Source organism: Sinocyclocheilus grahami, unplaced genomic scaffold (genome assembly GCF_001515645.1).
Source record: "Sinocyclocheilus grahami isolate Dianchi unplaced genomic scaffold, SAMN03320097.WGS_v1.1 scaffold328.1, whole genome shotgun sequence".
Taxonomy (NCBI): domain Eukaryota; kingdom Metazoa; phylum Chordata; class Actinopteri; order Cypriniformes; family Cyprinidae; genus Sinocyclocheilus; species Sinocyclocheilus grahami.
This window is the reverse complement of record NW_015505507.1, coordinates 519,534-543,271: the sequence shown is the minus strand read 5'-3', so window position 1 is coordinate 543,271 and position 23,738 is coordinate 519,534. Positions and strand designations below refer to the sequence as shown.

The window sequence follows — 23,738 nt, the reverse complement described above, 5'->3', positions numbered from 1 at the left end:
TTTTCCACATCCTGGCAAGACTGGACCCCATTCAGTGCAAAGACTTAAGTTTAACCTCATTAAGAGAGCACACACTAGATACATAATTATTCCTCTGAGAATAAGCCTCACTAATACAAATTAGAGTGATAATGAAGCCACTGAGACTGGTCATTGCTGCTCCCTGAGCATCATGTGCAGTGAACTATTATCTAGAATTAGAGCGTTTGTTTACATTCACAGCTAAAAGCCTTTTGCCAATGTCCACTCATTTATGAACACAGGCTGCAGTGTGCACTTTACAAGGTATGAGTTTGAAGATATAGTCTGAATTAAGGAGCTAGTATTCAGAATGTTTATTCAAATCATGGGAAATTCCAGACACAGGTGTTTGGCGAAAACCAAAATGCTGTCTCGAATCAAAATACTTGTTTGGGAAAAACTTACAGCAAAGTGATTTCCTTCCCTGGAAAGGACCTAAAAGCCTGATCGCAAAAGTTGCACTATTCAAAACGCATCTGGATTTCCCCTAACAAGTCGATTTAGTCTGCTACTTCAAAAGATGTCTAAACATCTCCTTGAGGGAAGGAAATTGTTCTCTTTTTGACGTCTACAGTGTGGACCATACATCTGTGTTATTTCTGCATTCCTTCTCAGATCAAGTGGCATCAAGAGTGCTGAAAGGCTTCTCAATCATGTCATATCTGAAACGTTTCAGCTTTCACTGAGCAACGCTCATACAGAAACCTGAGCTAGTACTTTGCTTAGAAAACTAGAATCTAAACCTCTATTCTGATATAGTAACAATGTTAGCAGTCTGCAAGATATGTTGTGGAAAGAAGTCAGTTACGCTAACCTGGGCTGCATTTTGTTAGGTTAAAAAATACATTAAAAACAGTAGTGAAATAATTTTACAATTTAAAATAACTATTTTCTATTTTGAATATATTTTAAAACGTAATTTATTTCATGAATCTCCATTTGGTGTTTAAGAAACATACCTTGTTTTTGTTGAAAATAGTTATTTTTTGTGGAAATCGTGATATACAGTATGTATTATTTTTTAAAAATTCTTTGGCCACGTTCAGAATACGGTTGTCAGCGAAAGGACCTAAAAGCCTGATCGCAAAAGTTGCACTATTCAAAACGCATCTGGATTTCCCCTAACAAGTCGATTTAGTCTGCTACTTCAAAAGATGTCTATGAGGGAAGGAAATTGTTCTCTTTTTGACGTCTATACAGTGTGGACCATACATCTGTGTTATTTCTGCATTCCTTCTCAGATCAAGTGGCATCAAGAGTGCTGAAAGGCTTCTCAATCATGTCATATCTGAAACGTTTCAGCTTTCACTGAGCAACGCTCATACAGAAACCTGAGCTAGTACTTTGCTTAGAAAACTAGAATCTAAACCTCTATTCTGATATAGTAACAATGTTAGCAGTCTGCAAGATTATTGTTCTGCAAGATATGTTGTGGAAAGAAGTTACGCTAACCTGGGCTGCATTTTGTTAGGTTAAAAAATACATTAAAAACAGTAGTGAAATAATTTTACAATTTAAAATAACTATTTTCTATTTTGAATATATTTTAAAATGTAATTTATTTCATGAATCTCCATTTGGTGTTTAAGAAACATACCTTGTTTTTGTTGAAAATAGTTATTTTTTGAGGAAATCGTGATATACAGTATGTATTATTATTTTTTTTTAATTCTTTGGCCACGTTCAGAATACGGTTGTCAGTCCTGTATTTGAGTCCTTAATACGTTACGTTCAACCGCATTCTGTAACCGAACTCACGCCTGTATATTTTCAGGTCTCACAACCGCATTCTCGGACTCAAAAAAACACGCGCTGTGTGAACGGAACCGGACTGGACTACAGTGCGAGAGAGAGAGCCACTCTGCAGCACAAACGCGCGTCTACCGTGCGTTAGGCCTTACGTGTTTTCGCCATGTCGTGAAGGCGCTGTGTGTTTCGTTGTGAAAGCGAAACTACTTTGTTTGGCCTTCCAAAAGAGGATGCTTCGTCATGCCTGGAGCTGATCCGTGCTGGTCACTGAGGAAATACATCAACTTCGTGCTGTGGATCGCCGGATCGGCTTTCATCGTGGAGTCCAGCCCGGGGTCGTCACATGTGGTTGTCGCAAGCCTGCAGGATGCTCCTTCGTCGAATCCGCCGGCTGCGCCGTTCTCAAGCCCGCTCGCCCGCCTCTGCTCACTCAAGCCGGCCTCCGCTCACTCTAGGCTGCGGCTCACTCTAGGCCTCCGGCCTCCACTCACTCAAGGCCGCGGTGTGTGACGCTGTTTCGTTGTGAAAGCAAAACTACTTTGTTTGGTCTTCCAAAAGAGGACATGACTCGAAATCAGTGATTAAGTTGTATTTACAACACTGTTCCAGAACAGTTCAACCCAAATATTCAGATGTGTGCAGCGCATTTTATGGAGGACTGTTTCCTGATCCTGGGAGATTAGACTACAGTGCCGGCTGTTCTGGCTCACAGACTGTTTTTTATATTTAAAGAATTTGCCACTGACGATTCAAACATTGACGATTGTTGTTTGTCATTTCTCCGATCACAAATGCAGACATGGTTTTATGTTTACGCGTAAACATAAAACACAACACTTAAAAAGACAGTATAAGTCATTATAATCCATAATTATGTCCCCACTGGATGCAACAAATTCCTCATTTATAATGGGTTTTAATGTTTTTGTCTCGTCGCTCCGGGACACGGCAACACAGTATGTTATTGGCGTAAAATTTCCATCACACGCTTGAGGTATTCGGCCAATCACAATGCACTGGATAGCTGGCCAATCAGAGCACACCTCGCTTTTCAGACCGATGAGCTTTATAAAAATCGACGCGTTTCAGAAACGCGGGGCATAGAGGAGAAAGAATAATGTACAGTATGTGGAAAGTAATGTGTTTTTTGAACCTTAAACTGCATAAACACATTTCATTACACCAAATACACCAAATAATGTTCTTTTTAGCAGCATCATATGACCCCTTTAATAAATAAAACATTTATTCATGCTTGGGTGTTGGCTGTGAATCCAGTGGAGAGAAATCCCCCCCACCACTAGCTTTAAACTGGCATTCAGATTTGCCTCCATTTTCTTGGCAACGCCCCAACTTCCAACAATCCAATCAATTCCCGAAGGACGAAATCAAGTCACGCCCTCTCATTTCAGATGCCGTTTCACTTGGATATACGTCACAGTAGAGAAGAAAAGACAATCACAACTTCCATTTCATGCAGACTTTAAAGCAAAACGAGGGGACGAATTAGTACACATTGCCATGATTTACTAAAAGGAGGAAAGGAATTAGTAAATTGTAGCCACAATTTAAATAAAATGAGGGAACAAGTAATTAACAAATTGTGGGAACAAGTTCTTAATTAATGGCCATAATATATAGGCTAATTTGTTTTTTTCTCATGCGTGTCATGTGCAGGGCTCTGTATAACTGTGACTTTCAGAGGCGGACAAAGTACTCAACTCCATTACTTGAGTGAAAGTACAGATACTGTTGGTCAAATATTACCCCATTACAAGTAAAAGTTGTAAAGATAGATTTTTACTTAAGTAAAAGTACAGAAATACTTGCTTTTAAAAGTACTTAAGTACCAAAAGTAAATTTCCTTTTTTATGTCAATGCACTATTTTATTGTTGTACATAATATTTGCAATACTTCTGAAGCAACTTACAATACATTACACCTACTGAATACACTGACTAGGTTGCAGTATCTTTGGAATAAAGAGCTTTTAGAATGTTAAAAAAAATTAACACCCCTACCCACCCCCACAAAAGCAGGATGGTAGTGATCTCACACAGCTCTGACAGTGTGTGCACACATCTATGTGTAGCCATTCATCCACATTTGAACAGAGTGGACAGTGAAATCCTGTAAATACAGAGTGATAAGGAAGAAAAAAAAATCAAACCTGCTTTAAAACCCAGCAACACAACTGTAGCTGTACAACTTTACAACAGCAACACTGCTTTAACAAAAAAGCAAAACAGACTTATTTGACATCAAAACAAAAATTATAAAAATTATAAAATACTGTCTAATCGCTCTCGCAGTACTTTGATGTCACACACAGAATGGTCTGTGCAGTGCTGCTTTAAGTCCAACACCTATTGTGTTTTATTAGGAGATGCACAACAGTTCTTCTGTGGCTTTATAGGTAATATTTTCACCTACACAATTTAGCAAAATCAGACAGTATTGTGTCTAATATATACCACAATATTAACTTCCTATTATTGAATTGTTGTAAATAAATATCACATTTGCAACTGGTCAGTGTTCAAAAAATGCTGAAAAATCACTTCATGTAGCCTTACAAGAGTGATTACTGATAAACTGAAAAAAAAAGAAAGTCACGTTTTAGAGAAGAAAAAAATCACCCACTGACTTTCAAAGCTGCTACATAGTAACGACTTTCTACTTCGAGGATCTTGATAGAAATGTAGTGGAGTGAAAAGTACAATATTTGTCTTTCAAATGTAGTGACGTTAAAGTCATAAGTTCCCAGAAAAAATAATACTCAAGTAAAGTACAGATACACAAAAAGTGTACTTAAGTACAATACTCAAGTAAATGTACTTAGTTACTGTCCGCCTCTGGTGACTTTTGATCAGTGTCTTTGCTGAAAAAAAAATCAAAACATTTATTTTTTAATGGGACTATTTTTCCTTTTTTTTACTCTATGCTTATACAATATCTCAAAATGAATTTTAATACAGGAATTAAATGCATGCTCATCATAGATTAGGTGCATTCAATATACTGTATGTGAGAATTTGTAATGTATTTTTAAACACACACAAATATATATATATATATATATATATATATATATATATATATATATATATATTTACATGAGATAAAGGCTACTTTAAAACAACAGGGCCTCATAGGCAAAGCAATCATAGCCCAGTCATAAAGCATGTAGACCATACAACCTGTTCACAATCAGATCCCATAAATCGCACCCTCTATTGCATTCCTGCAGCCTGGACTGGCATTTCCCCCTCTGTATGTAAAGGCTTGGGCGGGTGCCAAAACTGCTTTCCGTGGTTTCACACATAACAACATTGCATCACTCAAATATAAAGAATTATTTTAAAAGGGGTTCTTCTCTTGGCTGCATCTCAGGCAAAACAAATCTCTCTGTTTTGATAGCCTTGTTGAGCCGACTGCACCTGGATGTTCTGTGCAGAGCATATTCAGAGCGCTCTCAGGGGCCAGACTCTTAGGTCACGGCCCCTTATAAAACAGTACATCAGGAGAATTAGGAACCTGACATACAACCTACCTGAGAGACAACCCACAAAGTTTTTAATTATTTGAAGGAGCTTGACATTCTTACCCAAAGGTTGAGCAACTCCAAAGGGTGCTAATAAACTACAGTGATGAGTGATGAAGGAAAATTGGTTTCTAGATCCACAATTCTGCTGTGAAACACAACAGATTAGAAGGATAAAGGCCATTAACACTCAAAAAAGTTTTCGTCACGTTTAAAAATAACAGGGCATTTTTGCTTATTCAAGAAGAAACAGATAATCCTTTGCTTGTGTGGGAGATGTTGGCCGAGAAAGTTAAAACAACATAAACTAAATTGAATCCTTCACCATTATATAAACATAGCAATTAAATGCATCATCTGACCAATTGTATGTTTCTCTGGAAGCCACAAACCCTTGGTTCCTGAGCAGGGAAACTCCCACATCTGATACTATCTCTCAGCTCCTCAGAGAAGTTGAGTGCTACATTAAGTGGGTTATATATTTTCTCTGGACAGCTCTTTCGAAGTGAAGAGGAGTAAAGGAGCTGATTTTGGCCAAAGGCAAAGATAAGCACTAGGCGGGTGTGCAGGTTAAGAGTGTGTGTTTGAACTTGTGTGTGGACGACGAGTCAGGCCCAGCAATCAGTGAACAATCTCAGGTGGTGTTTAGTGGCCCCTCAGATCTCATAAACTGGCCCTAATTTTGACTGTCGAAGGGGGTGTGTGAGCCTGGTAGAAAAACGCTAGAGGGAAGGGATGTGTCGCTGTTTATATCTGAAGATATTTGTAGCCGTACCCCAGACAGCACCCTCTACTGCAGGGGAAGAATGCATAGTATAGGGAAAAAACAGACAGGAAGGAGATGGAGGAAGAAAGATCACTCACACCTGTGAGGCCCTGCTGAGAGGAACAACTTGCTCGACCAGGGGTTTTGCAGAGGTTGTCGATCCATATAGTTAGTAAAGAAGAAACGTTTTTTTAAACCAGTTCAAACAACACTGTTTAAAACAATTAAAAAATGTCCACTGTTCATACTTTTCTTTTTCTTCTAAGAAACGCAGACACATTAAATAGAAAGTGGCAGTCAAGACATTTACAGGCTAATGTTGCAAAACATTTCTGTTTCCACAAAAATATAAGCTGCACAGCCATTTTCTACATCAATAATAACAAATGTTTCTTGAGCTCCAAATCAACATTTTAGAAAGATTTCTGAAGGATCCCTGAAGCCTAGAGTAATGGCTGCTAAAAATTCATCTTTTCCATCACATAATTAAATTACATTTAAAATATATTAAAATATAAAACTCTTCTTTTAACTTGTAATAATATTTCACAGTATTACTGTTTTTACAGTATTTTTTATTAAATAAATGCAGCTTGGATGAGCATAAAAACATCAAAAAATCTTAAAGATCCTAAACTTTTAAATGGTAGCATACTGTATATTTCAATTTCAGAGTCTGTTTTACATAAATATTGCTATAGCATCCCAAAAGTTTTCTGGTTTCTCTTTAGCGGAATTATATGTATGCAGTAAATATTTTGTATTCTTTTAGTTGCAGTAACTCAGTGTAATAAGTCAGAATTCAGTGTCAGCGATGACAATGCAGAGTAGAAGGACAGATATATGCCACAGTCCATCACAGTAAAACATGTAGCTCTTTTTTAATTAATAGATAACTACATTCAAAAATTAATTAATACTGTCTGATTTTAATAATACTACCGACCACTGAACTGGTCCTTGGTTTTCATTTCAGAAACCTAGTTACCTTACATCTGCACACAGGTGAAAGGGAGAATAGAAATAATATGGGACAGTTTAGCAGAGTGTGAGAAAGAAAGAGGTTGAGGAGAATGGACGTGTAGCACATTTGGTCTTGTCTCTCTGGACTCAAGTAGCAGTGAAGAGCTCCCAGGGTGAACTGCCAATAAAGACATCAGAGAGAAAAAAATCTCTCGCTTTTTTGCTCTCTCTCTCTCTGTATATATCTGTCTTCATACCTTTCTCTTCTCCTTCACTTTGCCCCTTGCTTCATTACTCTCTGTCTCCATTTGTTCTCTTTCATCTGTCTGTCTCTTCATGCCAGGGCAGCTCTCTTGCCTCCGCTGGCAGACAGACTGGCTGAAAGCAAAGGACATCTGGATCTAGGTCTGTGTGAGAGAGAGGGAGGATAAGCATGTGAAATGAAACAAGCACTGAAAATTGTATGTGGTTTTGTTTGTTCTGATATATGTAAGGGCTTGCATGTGGTTGTAACATATATGAGTTTTTGTATTTAGTAAAAGGAGTCTGAGTAGGATTGCAGTAGTTTGTGGTTGTTAACCAAACAGATACCAAACCTGGATTTATGGCTCAGGTACTCATTATGTTAAAAATGACTCAGACCTCCTTAATACCACATAACAGCGATTATTGTTTCAATTACGTTTCCTGTAAAGCAATCGTTGCAATAAAAACTAAATATCGCAAAACCTAGAAAAATGTATAGTGTTATTTTAGTACGTTTGGTTAGTTACTCTCTAAGACCTTTACTATATCTCAAACACGCTAACTAAAGTATGAAATATCTTAAGCATTTTACAGATACGAAACATATTAGAGTCAATATAAAAAAATAATGGTAAAAATATAGTGTCTGTATTTGCTTTCAGTGGTTTTAAACAGTTGGATTCACATTGTTACATTTACTAGTACAACTACATTTAACTTTTTTTTTTTACATGACAAAATCAGATTTACCAATTTCTTGTTTTATTACACACACCCAATAATAGTTCACCCAAAAAATGAAAATTATGTCATTAATTATTCACCCTCATGTCAAACCCGTAAGACCTTCTTTCATCTTTGGAACTCAAATTAAGATATTTTTAATTAAAATATGTGAGCTCTCTGACCCTACATAAACAGCAAGGGTACTACTATGGTTAAGGCACAGAAACGCAGCAAGGAAAATAGTCGTTATTCAATATGTTGAATAAAGTCATTCTTTTTGTTTTATTTGTGCATAAAAAGTATTCTCGTAGCTTCGTAAAATTACGGTTGAACCACTGATGTCACATGGACTATTTTACCGATGTCCTTGCTACGTTTCTGTGCCTTGATCGTGGTAGTAACCTTGCTGTCTATGCAGGGTCAGAAAGTTCTCAGATTTCATATATTTGTGTTCCGAAGATGAACGAAGTTCTTACGGGTTTGGATCGACATGAGGGTGAGTAATTAATGACAACATTTTCATTTTTGGGTGAACTATCCCTTTAATGTACAGTTTTGAAATCAAATGTTCTTTGTCATCTACTTGAAACTGAAGGAACTAAACCCTGTGGACCATTATGAGCTGTTCAGATCTGCAGTTTTCTCTAGTTTGTGATTTACCCAATGCTACGCTGGAAACGTTCCTGGCTTTATGATGACAGGGGCTCCACTAAAACACTGCTAAATATAGGGCTAGGGGGCCTATGCATGAAAATGTTGTCCCAAACCCAGAGAATTCTGGATTTACTTTCAAACATCCATTAATTCAGCTGTGCCAGATCTGATGTGGCAGTGGCTCAGGAGTGCAGACCACTGAAGTCCAGCCTGGAATGCGATGTGGAATACAGTTGGTTTCACATTACTTTCACTTTTAAATCTGCATATCCTTTTCCATATGGACAGCACGTCTGAAGTTGAGCTGACAATGTAAGATAATGTAAATGGAGTAGATGATGACCAGATGCTCCATAATTTCTGTTGTCTCCATGAGAACTAGACTTTGGTCAATGATTTATGCATTTATGTTCCCCTTCAGATAATATTTTGTCCCTTTTTATTACTTGATATTATTTTTTGATAATATTATTTAATTTGGCACTTAAATTGTTTAATATGAGCACTCCTTTCTCCTCATATTTTCACAGGCTTGATCACCAGTGAATCCTCTGCAGTGAATGGGTGCTGTCAGAATGAGAGCCCTCATATTTTAGCCGGAAGCAGCGGTTTAAAGTTAAAAACGTCCTTAATGATGAATTTGTTTATTAAAAACACAGCTTTTTGCTTCACAAGATGTTAATTGATTGACTGAAGTCATTTAAATTACTTGTGGATTATTGTGCTGTTTTAATCAGCTGCAGGTGATAATGCTACATTTGTCCAAACCTGTTCCCATGAAGAAACTAGCTCATCTACATTTTGGATGGCCAGAGGTGAGTAAATTTTCAGCAAATTTTCATTTTTGGGTGAATTATTCCTTTAAACCAGTGTTTCTCAAGTGATGTGTCGCACATCAACAACAACAAAAAAACGTAATTCTTAATGATTCTCTGATGCGAGACTTTTATTTTAAAACACGTGCATGAAAGCTGTTGACACGTCTATCAGACGCAGTTTAAGTAAAGAGTGCCTGAGAAAAACACGCTGTCCCGATTCAGTATCTGCGGTCAGATGAGATGTTGACAGGCTTACTGTCAGTGTCATTAATCTATCGTTATTTTCGTAACTTGTTATGAAACAAAAAGTCTCTCGTCTCAGAAAAACGAACTATCCTGTCCTGCCAGATGTTATAACGTGCTCGTAGCGCGCACTGTAGGCTATATCACTTCACTAAAGCGCAGAAACTACGAGCACGCAACGCGTGAAATACAAGTACAGTACCGATAAATCACATAACTGGTACTGCGTGTGCTAGCTGTGAAGGATTTGCATGAAGGTATGATATGCATTCTATTCAGGAGCAGTTTCCACGTTTCATTAACAGTTCTAGTATTGTATATTCACCATGGTAACACTGTTGTTTCCATAACCCAATAATACCATGTTATTTTCACTTTGTGTCATTTTGTATATGTTTAAATGAATGTGATGGCTCAAACCAACTTAATTGTATTAACAAAAACTAGTTTGGGACTGCTATTTAATAGCCTTATACCTTATAGGCTGTTTATTCAGTATTAATCATATTCTTAATTTCTGTGAAATTAATTTGCTTTGTTTTCGTTTTTTAACAAATTATATATATATATATATATGGTAAGTGGGTCTCAGCTTGATGACCATGGGAAACGTGGGTCCCAATGCCAAACCAGTTGAGAACCACTGCTTTAAACAATATGTATATTGATAAAAAGATAAATAAGAAACCATGAGAAATGCAATGTTAATGCAGTATCATGTATTTGAATATATTTTATTATATAGTAAACTCATGTACTTCTCGTATAATTCCTTTTGCATTTGCATCAGAACAAGTGTTCTTAATATTCCCATAACTCTGTCTGAATCTAGTTCCACATTTAAAGGGGTCATATGATGCTTTTTTAAAGATCATTATTTTATGTATTTGGTGTAACAGAATATGTTGGCATGGTTTAATGTTCACATTATTTTTCAAATACTGTACATTATTGTAGGTCCTCTACACCCCGCCTCTCTCAAACCCTTCATTTTCTACAAAGTCCCTCCTTCCGACAAGCGCAGTCTGCTCTGATTGGCCAGCTGACCCAGTGCATTGTGATTGGCCGAACACTACAAGCACTTGTCGGAAATGTAACACCCCTTACCATAATCGCTTCATCTTTCAAAATAAATGTAAAGACAGTAAATAATGGCATTAGTTTTACCATCAGTTCAAGCCCGAAAGGGGAACAGAGTCACGTGACAGACACAGTGATGAAGCTGGTATGTGTTTGCAGTACACAAGCCACGGTTAAGACAGCTGACTCCACTGTGATGTGACCCCCCCCCCCTCTCTCTCACACACACGCACGCGCACACACACGCATGCGCACGATGCGCAAAACTCCGCATTTGACCACATAGTGAGGTAGATATGTGGGGGTGTTTTAGACGAGCCGTTTTAGGGGGGCGTGGCAGAGTCTTAACTTTGATAAAGAATAACTCTTTTGTTTTGAGACTTTAGTCTTTGCAACTTCAGGGATCTTATCTATGCACAATCACCTTGTAACACTCCAAAGAGAAAGGAAAACTTGAAATCGCATCATATGACCCCTTTAAGAACAGGCTGTATATTGCAACCTATGCCCTTTCTGAGAGGCAGCCCAGGCCGAGGGTAGGTGTTGCTGGGATATTTCACCATACAAGGGTGAAAACCAATTGTTTTGGCGGCATAGTAGCCTTAGGGATTAAAATGGTCATTAAGCATCCATGAATTGCAGAAGCCGCCCATTGCTTATTGACTCACACTTTGCTCATTAAAAAAAATCAGCTTTTATCTCTGCCCTCTCTCTCTCCATCCCACTTTCTTCCTCTCATTAAACCACATTCGGCTAATGGGCCAAAACCCCACTTTCCCCCCCAATACTGGCCACCGCTGTGCCGGGGGGAGAAGAGTGAACTAGTGCATCACACACATATCCAAATGTCAAGTGCTTCTCCCGTCTTCTCCCTCCCAAATGAGGCACCTCTGTGACCGGAGCACACCTGAAGTCCTTTAAAAATGGTCATTTAATGATGCTCTCCAACTGCAACTGTGTTTTTTAAGGAGTTTGAGTTTGCAGTGGAATACGTGTATTCTCTCGAGATGCTCTGGTAAATGGAGGGACAATTACTGGTGTTTTGGAGTGTGTTAGAGAAAGCAACACAAGTCGTGCAATAACAATGCTTCTTCATTTAAGACCTATGGGACCATCTTCAAAGTGCAGAATGGTCTTCTTTTTGATCAGGGAGTTCATAATTGATAGCCAAGACTCAGCCAGCAATTAAACAGATAACTTCCCTCCAAACACCACATTTAAGTTATATTTTTGTACAGAGCCTACTGTTATACGCAGTATAATGTGATGAAGTGTTAGTGAGGGGAAAAACGGAGGAAAAACGTGTTTTTTTTCTGTTCTCTGGCATTTCTCCATGACTAAGTGTGTGTAAGGAGGCAGATGGTAATTACTGCAGGGATCACTCATTCTACAGTGCAGTTCATTAAGACATTGAGTGTTTACATGTACAACAAAAGCTGATAACTATCAACAATCAGTTCATTACAAGAACCCAACAACATAAGAAAAATGTGTTTGCGTGAGAATTTGAAATTTTTAATTTTCTCTTAAAAGTAGAATGAACCTTTCAGCATATGGTTTTGACCATAACTTGTTGGATATTTAGGTTGCAATAATGTGTCATTGCATTGCATTTCAAAACAATTAAAAGCTTTTAAAGGTATTTAGAGAAAATGATAAAGCAGCATAATGTTCTTGAGTGGATCTATTGATTCAGTGGTCACATTCCCAGAGTTTAGTACCTCTTTAAAGAATATCATAATACAAACGTATCCTAAACAAGTTTTGTTTTATTCTTTACAGGCCAGTATGTCTGGCAACAGGAATCATGTTGCATTTTTGTTTTCAAACATATAAAACAAATCAGATTTGTTTTCAAAAACAGAACTCGCAGAAAATATCTTGCAGAAGACTTAACATGCAATATCATTTTGACTCAGTTGTAGAATTCATTATTTGGCCTTTTTTAAATAATCTAGTACATGAATTTTACTTAAGAACAATGCATATTTTAATACATTTGTAAATTGTGTTAATTCAGGTCTCTGTATTTCAAAAGTGCCAGGGACAGCAAAGGCTTTGTTATTACCTCTAGAGGGAGTAGATTTTTAAAGTCTTTTATTTCTGTGTGCTGTGTTTTCTTTTTTAAATGTAATATGCATATTACTGCATTTACAGTAGCATCCATTGTAAGGAACAATGTGCTCATCATATTCAACACGTTAACATACATTTTTGTGATGAAAGCATTCACATGGAGCATCGAGTCATAAGTTCTATTCACATGCACCCTTACCCCTTTTTGTGCTAAAATAAGTAATTATAATACCAAAAATAAAAAAAAGCACACAACATAACACCATGTGCGCATTTGTCGAATCCCCTGGTCTGTCCCCTGCTTTAATGTTTTCATTGCTTTCATCTGAACCATTGTGTTAGGACGGAGGGGCGTTCCTGGACATTCATCATACAGCTGCTAGTTGGTTGGGGGGCAGGTTCAGACACGCCCCCAGGGAAAGAGGAAATGAGGGGTTGGTCTGAACACACTGACATACTCACTCACTCACTCACCCACCCCTGAAATCACCTAATCGTCCTTATTAGTTCAGTGAATGTTCTGCCAAAGGCTCTGCAAAGCAATTTCATCTCACTTACTAATATATCTGTGTCCTGCACTGATGTGTTTATTTCCTTACACTAAAATGAAGGAATGAGTGACATTAAAATCACCTGGCAGACATTCAGTGACCCAGAATAGCACTGATAATCATCAGCATGTGTCAAAAGTGTAGAGCAGGAAGACAGAAAGGAAGAAGTGAATGAAAGAACAGGAAAAGTACAGCAGACAGAAAGGAAGAAAGCCAGTAGATCTTACATGTGCCAGAGTATTTACATGAGCGAGTTAAATATCCTGTCTAATACATGATTTGTGAGCTTTACACCTACAGACAACCGAAGGCAAAATGATCTGATCTGCACAACAGGCCTGGCAGGTAAAAACCTTTCTGTATGTGTGCAAATGTGATGTAAATGATTTAATTTAACACCCATAATGGTGTAATCTCTTTATAAAATGCAATAAGATTAAATGATCTGGTCAGCAGTTCTGCATTACGTCTCATAAATGCTGTCGGATGAATTGTGAGGTACTTGTTTGAGGAAGCAAAACTTCTCAGTATTGCAATATGGGTCATATACTTTGAGATGAACAGGCATAATTTCAATTATGATCGTGAAATTAAATAATTCCTCTTCCCCATAAATCGATAACAAATCCATTTCATTTTTCATCATCGATAAGACAATAAACGCATGACAGCATAACCAGTGATACCAGCATCTGTTTCTCATTTCAAGGTAATTAAGGTCATTTCAGCCCTCTTTATATTTGATTTCCGGTTCCCACCTCATGCTGTCTTCATAACACTTTGTGTGCTATTTGATCTAGTGTGTATGTATCTATTTATCCATTATTTCAGTAAGTGATATTACCATATAGAGAAAAAAAGTGGAATTTAAGTGGAAAAATGACTAAAATTATCATATTATCTACTTTTATGCACACTGAATAGATGAAGTTAGGCTGATACATTCATTGTAAGTGGATGCGCATATTGTAAGGTGTTTTTACAAACAGTCAGATCTGTATCTCGCCACGTATGTTGGTTGAGCACAAAGGAACAAGAGAGGGTTTGAAGAACTGCTGCATTAACTGTTGCAGGGCCAAATTTGTCACTGAGAAAGTAGCCCTAAGCAACACAATAGCTGGAACAATAGAGATGGCTATCCTAGGTGGACATATCTGATCAAAGGGGTTTAAAGATCAAATGCTCGCCAAGTGTTTGGCATTCCTCGTCCAGCTTCTTTTGAAGTCTTTAACCATCCGCCTTCAAAGCAATTGTTTTCGTATTGCCATAAAATGTAAATATTATTACTGATAAACAACTTGAATTTATGTCTGGAATGGACAGCATTCTTGAGTTGGTACAGATGGTAATAAGTATGGGATCACAGACTGTTTATGGCTTTGTGGGTAATAGAAGTGAAAAGTTCACTAATTATAGTTTTTCCTGTGACGGCCATGGTTGTTTTCATGGCTGCTGCAGAAGTGATTTCACTCCAGTTATCAATCCATGGCTCCAAAAGTTCAATTCAGGCCTCTAAACTAGTATCAGGAACTTATCGGTGCATGCAGAGTTGTCTAGACAAACGTAGTTAAAGGTATAGTTTATCAATAATTAAGATTATTCTGTCATCATTTACTCACCTCCATGCCACTCCAAACCTGTATGACGTTCTTTCTTTTGTGGAACTCAAAAGAAGATATTTTGAAAAATGTCTCAGTGTTTTTATTTTGTTCGGTGTACAATTAAAGTCTCTGGGGTCCAGTGATGTTTTGGGCCCCATTGAATTTCATTGTATGGGCAAAAATAAGCAAACATTCTTCAAAATGGTGACCGTGATTTCACCAAGTACAACATGTTCCTGGAACAACATTCCAATCAACCAATCAGAACTGAAGGATAACTTTTCAGGAAATATCTGTTTTAGGCTTACGATCAGGGTTAGGTGCTTCTACACCCTTGTTAATGAGCTATCATTTCACACTGATTTTAGGAATAAATTATGGGTAGGGTTAGGTTTAGGGGTAGGGATTGGGTTTAGTCTATATTCTTGGACAGTAATGTTGATCCAGGATCAACAAAAGATGTTGATCCAGGAACATGTCTTACTTGGCAAAATCACGGTGACCCTTCAAAATATCTTTTGTGTTCTGCACAAGCAAACAATGAGTGAATGATGACAGATCTTTTGGGTGAATGATCCATTTATGCATTTAAGGACTGTAAAAATAACACCAATGGAACCTTTCCATTCCACAAAAGCAGCTTTATAGTGGAAAAAGGTTCTTTAGATTTTTTAAATGTTCTTCACACTGAGAAAAAAGTGGGTCTTTTAAGGCTGTGACACACCAAACCAACATCAAAGAACTGGCAGCGACGAAAGTAGACTGTTCACTGAAACGTTCTTTGGGAAACCAAAAATGGTTCTTCTATGATAGCATTGTGAAAAACCCTTTTGGAACCTTAATTGGAACCTGTAGTGCTCCTTTGAAAACCTAATCCCATAGTTTCCAAATATGAATGGTCTCTTTTTATTATATTTAGCAGGTCTTGTTCGATAAAGTACACAGTATTTTAAGAACTGATTTGTGCTTCATAATTGTTTTGCTGTTTATAACAATAACTAATAAAAATGACAAAAACAATTACAAAAACTTTAATTAAAGTTAAAAATAAAATGGATAAAAATGGTAAATGAAAAAAAAAAAGGAAATATAAAAAATAAAAACCAATACAAAATATTTATAAAAACTATAATATTGTAGTATACTATACTAAAATAACACTGGACAGTATGCCCCACTGGAATTAAAAGTGCGACATCTAGCCCCATTCTCCCCTACATAAGTATGCCATTCCCACATTTAGGTGTTTTGTAGTATTTCTTTCTTTAAAAATATGCCCACTCCTGCTGATGTAAATCAGCCGCATAGCACTTCCATACTAAACAGATCTGGTGATTTGACGTGTAGGCAGTAAAAGATTTGGGCCACATTTTAATTAATGCTTTTAAATTAAGCTGAAATCTCCACCACGACCTGAATAAAAAAACTCTTTTTTTTAACTACCCAGAAAATGTAGTAGTTATTTTAATAACTTGCAGGTAAAGGCCAATTATAAGGCAATTGAGTCCTCGTTAGGGCAATTGTTTTTCATCTGCACAAGCTTCTGCAGTCACAGCGACTGTGCAAAATAATTAATTTCAGTGCATGTATTTAAAAATATCTACATTTTAATGTAGCTTATGCAGTTAAATGAGAGAATGGTTAAGGGTCCAAATAGTTTGGCAAAGAACTACATCTCCTTACTTATGCCCTCAGAGTCTTTGACCTTTGCGGATTTATAGAATAATTATAACAAATGTCACACAGTAATGCTGTTAAATGTTCCCTCACAGATCTGTAAAGGAAATAAGGTGAACACAGTCCTAAACTGTTATGGGAAGAACTTAATACTGACTTTAAGTATTAGTAGAATATAAAAATAATGACCAATTTAAAGGGATACACTGATCATGTAGAAACAATTTTTACTCAGAAATTGCTAGTCATTTTCACAAATAATTATGCGAGTAACAGTTAATTAAATTTGAATTAAACACAGTAAATCTTTGCCTTAGAACTTAGAAAAATCATTTTTATAGAGTATTTTACCCCAAAATGAAAATTCTGTCATTATTTACTCACCCTCATGATGTTTCAAACCTGACTATTTTTTGTGTCCTGCAGAAGAACAGGTTTGAACTGACAAGAAGTTGAGTAAGTAATGACAGAATTTTCTTACTTTACCTGTAGGCCTATTCAGCCTACATTTTTGTCCTGCCAAAATCATGTTTAGATGAAAATTGTACAAAATATTGGAAGCACACAGTATACCCACCTCATCCGACACATTTTAGTTTATGCCGCTGTACTCCAGATGCTTCATAGCATGAAAAGTAAAACAAAAGATGCAGAACGAGTGGTTAAATAAGACGAGAGAAACAGAGAAGCACACAATGCCTTCTAAGAGGCTGCCAGCTCCTTCCCCTGTGATAAGCTCAGTTTGAAATCACAATGGTGTCTCCAGACCGTTGCGTTAACCCCTCTACAGGCATCTACGTATGTCCGCACTCTTATCAAGGCTGGCTGGCTATATCACACTCCAGCTCATTATCGACACACTCTCGAAAATGTGTTTATATATCCGACGCTCAGGAACCTCCTGCTGGTGTTTATAACAGCCTCATATGTAGATGAGAAAGTGTGTGAGTGTGCCAGAGAATGCAATTTGCACTGGATGCTGAGAGATAGGCTCTTTCCTGAATCATGAAATAGATCTGGTGAATGTCCAGAAACAGCAAAACGTGTTTCTTGCTGTAGTTGTACATGTAATCTGTACTGTATTCTGCTCTTCGTAAATGATTTTCAAGAATACAAGAAGAATAAATCGTCAGTGCCCATATCTGTGCTTATGTAACAAACAAACTAACTTTGTGTACACCTAATACCAAGATAAACGGGGTGCTCAAAGACACCTGGTTGGAATATTATAATTCCGGGATATTTAACGGTGTGAGGGTTTTTTAGGATGTCAGAAATCTGTCTATTACCGATAAGAGGAAGTGTTGTTTATTCCGAGTGAGTTTTAACGCTGCAGAGACAAAGTGAAGCTTCATTTATGTGCTAATGTGGGGAGAGAGAGATAAAAGTGTGGAGAGTGATCACTCTGTATGCCAGCCACAGCCTTTTGAACATCCTTCATCTGAAAGAGCAGGAGTTCAACTACAGCACCTGCCACACAGCCACAGGTTTACCACAAACTTCAACTGTAAACATCCTGGATTTCAGCAAGTGCTGAGAGTTGAAGAAAATAATGACTTTGGCAATGTGTGTGCGTGACATCCAGATTGTTTGACAGCCCTGCAAACTCCACTGAAATAGCGGCCTTGATCTACTTCCTGGTGCAAATTTATAATGGATTAGAATATAAAACAAAAAACTAGAGCCATGACCATTAAAACCGACACATGCCCCCTCAAATGCAACTATCACTGATAATTAAAGCTGCAGTCCGTAACTTTTTTTTGGTTGAAAATGATCCGAAATCAATTTTTGAGCAAGTACATAACCAGCCAGTGTTCAAAACTATCGCCTTACTTTAGCCCGATTCACAACGGTTTGCTTATAATAATGTTTTCTAATTTGAGTGGTACGTGTAGGTTTCCGCGGGAAATTCGAGCATGCCGCTGCGTCATTACGTCACTTCTGTAAACATAGAGAAGTTGTCCCGGCTACTAGGCTATTGCATGTGAGGATCCTGCAGGTGGTGGATCGTTTATAGCCTTTTCTCACAGCAGCCTGAATAATAAAATGTATAATTTTGATGGCAGATTGTAATCCATAAAGGATTATGTGTTTATGAAACACATGTGAATGAAATTAAATTATATTCCAGTTATAAATGTGCTTCTGATTACAGATAGCCTGGGATTACAAAGATTTGTATTTGAAAGAAAACCAGTTCAAAGCGAGCATAATTTGCTTTTTTAGTTAAAATAATTTCTTAATATGAAATTCGAAAAGTATGACAATTAGAGATTAGACTGTGCAGAAATTGAAATTGACACGCTAATACACACTATACTCATAGTCAGGCAATGCTGATGTTGTTAACATTAATCACTTGAGAATAAGGTATAACAATAATAATAATTTGAACAGTTTGATGTGATATGAGCTAACCGATCTTTAGATTTAATCACCATTGGTAGCGAGATTTATGGTAATGCTTTGTTCCTCAGTTGGTCAGAACAAACGTGGCAGACGTGTTACTTGTTCAGATGGCAATATACGGTGAAAATTCTTATTTGGGTCATATATTCCAAGACGTAGGCTAGAATCTGTGATTGCTAAGTACAGTAAATATCCACACCGGTGCAGTGACTGACTGCCACACATACTCTTCAGAACATTAGATCCATCTGCTGGAGCCCGCCCACTCACAACCCACGCAAGCTAGATAATTCCGCACACGGCTGCAATTCCAGGTTTTCAAACAGATAGCGACAAAGAGGCAAAACTTACGGGCTGCCGCTTTAAATAAAGTAAAAAATTTAATTTCTTTATTTACTCACCCTCTTGATATTTCAAACTTGATTGAAAATATAAAAGTACACTATACATACAAATGTTTGGGGTCAAATGTCTGTATTTATTTATTTATTTATTTATTATTTATCCATTTATTCATTTATTTATTTTAATTAATACTTTGATTCAGCAAGTACTGTGGTTTCCACATAAATGTTAAGCAGCATAACTGTTTTCAACATTGACAATAAAATAAAATAAAAAATGATTGAGCACTAAATCAGCATATTAAGAGTGATTTATGAAGGATCATGTGACACTGAAACCAGTTTGCATCATATAAATAAATTACATTTCAAGTAAATTATAATAGAAAAAACTTGTTTTAAATTGTAATAATATTTTATGATATTTCTGTCTTACTGTAATATTTACTTGGTCAAAAACATGAAACAATCTTTTAAAATGCTGGGATCCGATCCGATGAGTCCAATCAATTCAAATTTGATTTGCTTTAAAAACAAGAACAAGAAGAAAATTGTCATCACTCTTATGTCACTTGAAACACTTTTGTGTCAAGTTCACCTGAGATGTGAGGCTCAAGTCTACGAACACAATGTATTTGTTTAACGCATGGTCAACAGATATCAGTGCTGGCCTCAGAGCCTGACCAACCCCAGTAATGGAGACCGTAGTGACTAGCCTTTGAATTTTGATTATGTTTTATGACTCTTAATTGGACCGGGGCGACCTGTCTCCATTTCATTGGTTCAGAGGAGGGGTAGAGGGGTGTCCTCTCTCTCTGATTGCAGCTGATTGGACGATCCTCCTGACCTCCACCTCTGAGGGACGGTGAAGACACGTCTCAAGTTCATCCTGAACCTGGGTGGCACTGAGATCGGTTTACCTACACCTGTCCAGTGGACTAAGGCTGCCTCTTCACCCTGCTCACCCCACAGCTTTTAGTCCGTACCGCACAGACTACTTAACATATCCGTATATCCCCAACACAGGTCCTCTTACCACTCTTAAACAAAGTTGCACAGCTGTCTTGACAAAATTGCAGCATATGCTTTTTAAATGGTAAAATGAAATTAGAAAAAAAAAACATTCCCTAAATGATGTATAAATAATGTTTTGAGAACGTTATTAAAGATCAGATAACTTTAAACGTTATTAATGTTACTGGAAAAATTGTCATAACTTTGCCAAAGCATTCTGAGAACTTTCCGTGTTAGTAATAATTTGGCCACATAGAGTTTAATACACCATGGAGTGATGTCATCATCTGTTTTCTCATTGGATCCAGTCACTGATACTCTTTTAAAGTAACACAATAATGTTATTCTAGCCTTTTATTACACTGCAGATTCCATGTAGTTTATGTAAGCTTACTAAACTATAAACCACATCTTTGATTTTAGGTCCCACATGTGCTGTGCAAAAGAAACTGGCCATCTTGCGTCTACTCGCCTTCTTTGAAGATGCAATGAAAACGAATGACTGTAACTCAGTAACTTATCGCTACGACTACATCACTGGAAATTATGGAGTACTGCAGGTGAGTGTGAGAACATGTCTGTCAGCACTTTCACTTTATGCTGCAGATGAAAGCATAACCATGTGCAAGGCAGGTAATGGTCATCAACCATTTCCAGACTGCTATAGAGAGCAACAGTGCAAGGCTACTTTTAAAGTTTTTTGGTAAAACTTTACTTAAAGCCTTTATGTATAATGTATTATAAAAGCAGTTTTAAAGCATTAATTATGCCTTGTACAATCTCACGAATAATTGTAACCACAGTTAATACACTTATCAATTCATTGCTACACTATGCATTTTAAATTCGGTTATAATTATTTACGACATAATATAATGTGTTGCAACGCACATTATGAATAATTGTAATGCATTATACCCTTTAATAACCCTTTATAATGCATGTTTTCCTTTGCTAAAGTAAGGAAACTTTGCTTCCTTTGCTCCTGTTAGGAAACGTTGGTTTTCACGAGACTCACTGGCACATGCACAGCACTGACCTCATACGTCATCCCCCCGGAACTGCTTCCAGTGTACAACAGTGAGCGCAAGCTACATTAAAGTGATTATTACGTTTTGATTATGGATATTTTTCGAACAAAAACGCATCGATTTGCTACAGAAGACCTCTGTTCACCCCCCGGAGCCGAGTGAGACAATTTTTTTAACGGATGGGCGCATTTTATTTAACTGCTTTTGGACTGATGCATGCAACACCCTCTGAGTGCCATGAAACAGCTTGAAAGATCAAAGACGATTTTTAATATAACTCTGACTGGATTCGTCTGAAAGAAGAAAGTCATATACACCTAGGATGACTTGAGGGCGAGTAATTTATGGGCTAATTTTCATTTTTGGGTGAACTAACCTAAAGTGTTACCATTTATTCCAATTCTTTTTTAAATAGATATTTTAAAATAAAGACAGATATGAACCAAACTAACCAGTTTAGTGATGAATCGCAACATTACAAACTTTGATTTAAAAAGGATTTCTTTGGAAACAAAAACTAATATTTTACATTGCCAATTGCATAATCAAATTTTAAAAAGATGAAAAAAAATAGTAATATTAAAGTTGTTCACTGTTAGAACAGAAACTATATATCTTAAGTTTCTATTGCAAAATATTCAGATATATACAAAAAGTGGTTTGAAAGAATTGGAAGAACAACTGATTGATTACTTATGTTTCAGTGCTTCATTTGGGTATAAGTACAATTTATTTGCCATGATTTATTACTCTAATCTGGTGATATTTCTCTGCAGGATCATGGGTGATGTCGTTCTAAACCAGGAAGTGCACTGTTAAACAGGATTTAAAAATAAACAAATAAATGCAGCATAAAGCTAAAAAGACACAAACTGATGTCTGCCAAGATAATGGGTCTTTAAATTTATTTATAAATTCCCATACGGAGAAAATGAATGGGATTTTTACATCCAGAACCTGATTGTTGCACTCTACAGCTGGATTCTGTTGTCAAGGCTGTATGGACAGAAGAAACCCTTTTCCTCATTCTTTCCCTTTATACTCTTTACTTTCTCTACCCGTCTGTAGATATGAAGGGTAATGGCACGCATTTATCCCCCCTTTAATGTTGCGAACGCGATGCTAGCATGATGTAACATTACCTGTTGTTCTCACATGCAGAGAGGCATCTCTCTCTGTCTGTATAATAACCCTCCCTTAGGAGAGTGAAGGTTTAATGCGGCCTTATCACGTTGGGTTGTCTGGCTTGCAGTCAAGTTGAGGTCCACGAGGTGAAATGAGTTTGGCAACCTCGCCGGGCGGCGCGAGCCGCGAACACATTCTGGTGCAGTAAGAGGGATAAAGAATGGGAAAATTGACTGCATAAGCAGTTTCACCTCACCTCTCTCTTGCTCTTTCTCTCTATCGAATACTGGTCCGTAGCAGATTTCAAACACTAAATTGCCAATCATTTCTCAATGAAACCCAAAGGAGCAGGTTTTTAATGACGTCCATTTCGTCCCCCCATAATCCCTCACTGTTATGCACCACAAGAGAGGGAGCCGTTTAAGTGGGACTGGTGTGAACACATGGGGTACCCTGCTCTGCGTCTAGACCGGTCCCTCTCTCTTCTTCCAGTCTGTCCTGGATAATCTATATTAATTAGGAGATCATTTTTCTTTTCAGGGAAGTTCAAAATAACGTGGCGCTTTGATCTTAATTGGACATATTGACTGTGATTGATACCTGATATCATAAGCGAGCCTCTCTTTTGCCTCAGTAGACACTCTGAATGCACATACGCACACACAACACAGAGCGATTCGTGACTAATGACCACCCTGAGATGGTCAGGCATGTCTCGGAGCCTCTTCACCTCTCTTTTTCCCTCTTTCACGTTCTCATTTTCTCAAACACACACTCCCACTTTTCTAACTGGCCTCATTAATGAGAGATGATGAGCATCACTCTTGCCTCAATTAAAGAGTCAATCTCCTGCATTAGCCCCAAAGAGCTGCGACCACACACGAGGGGTTCGCTCTGCACGGCCTCCCCCCTGCCAACTCCTTTCTGCGAGGCACTCAGGTGAGGAGAGGAGGGATGGACCCAGTATCACTGCTGGGTTTGAGTAAATGAGTGCTTCTCTCCTTCCCCTGTCCACCTGGTGAAACTTAAACCTGGGCCTTGATAATGATTTCAGGATCAGAGAAGTGGGGGAGGCCGAGCATAATTATGTCCTTAA

The 23,738-nt window shown here is 37.5% G+C and overlaps 1 long non-coding RNA gene across 1 annotated transcript; it reads left to right on the top strand.

Moving 5' to 3' along the window:
* The first annotated feature begins 9,421 nt into the window (after positions 1 to 9,421).
* LOC107602480 (uncharacterized) lies at positions 9,422 to 22,378 on the top strand. The gene is made up of 3 exons (XR_001611042.1): positions 9,422 to 9,485; positions 20,910 to 21,046; positions 22,294 to 22,378. It is a non-coding gene; the product is annotated as an uncharacterized lncRNA (long non-coding RNA).
* The last annotated feature ends 1,360 nt before the right edge of the window (positions 22,379 to 23,738 follow it).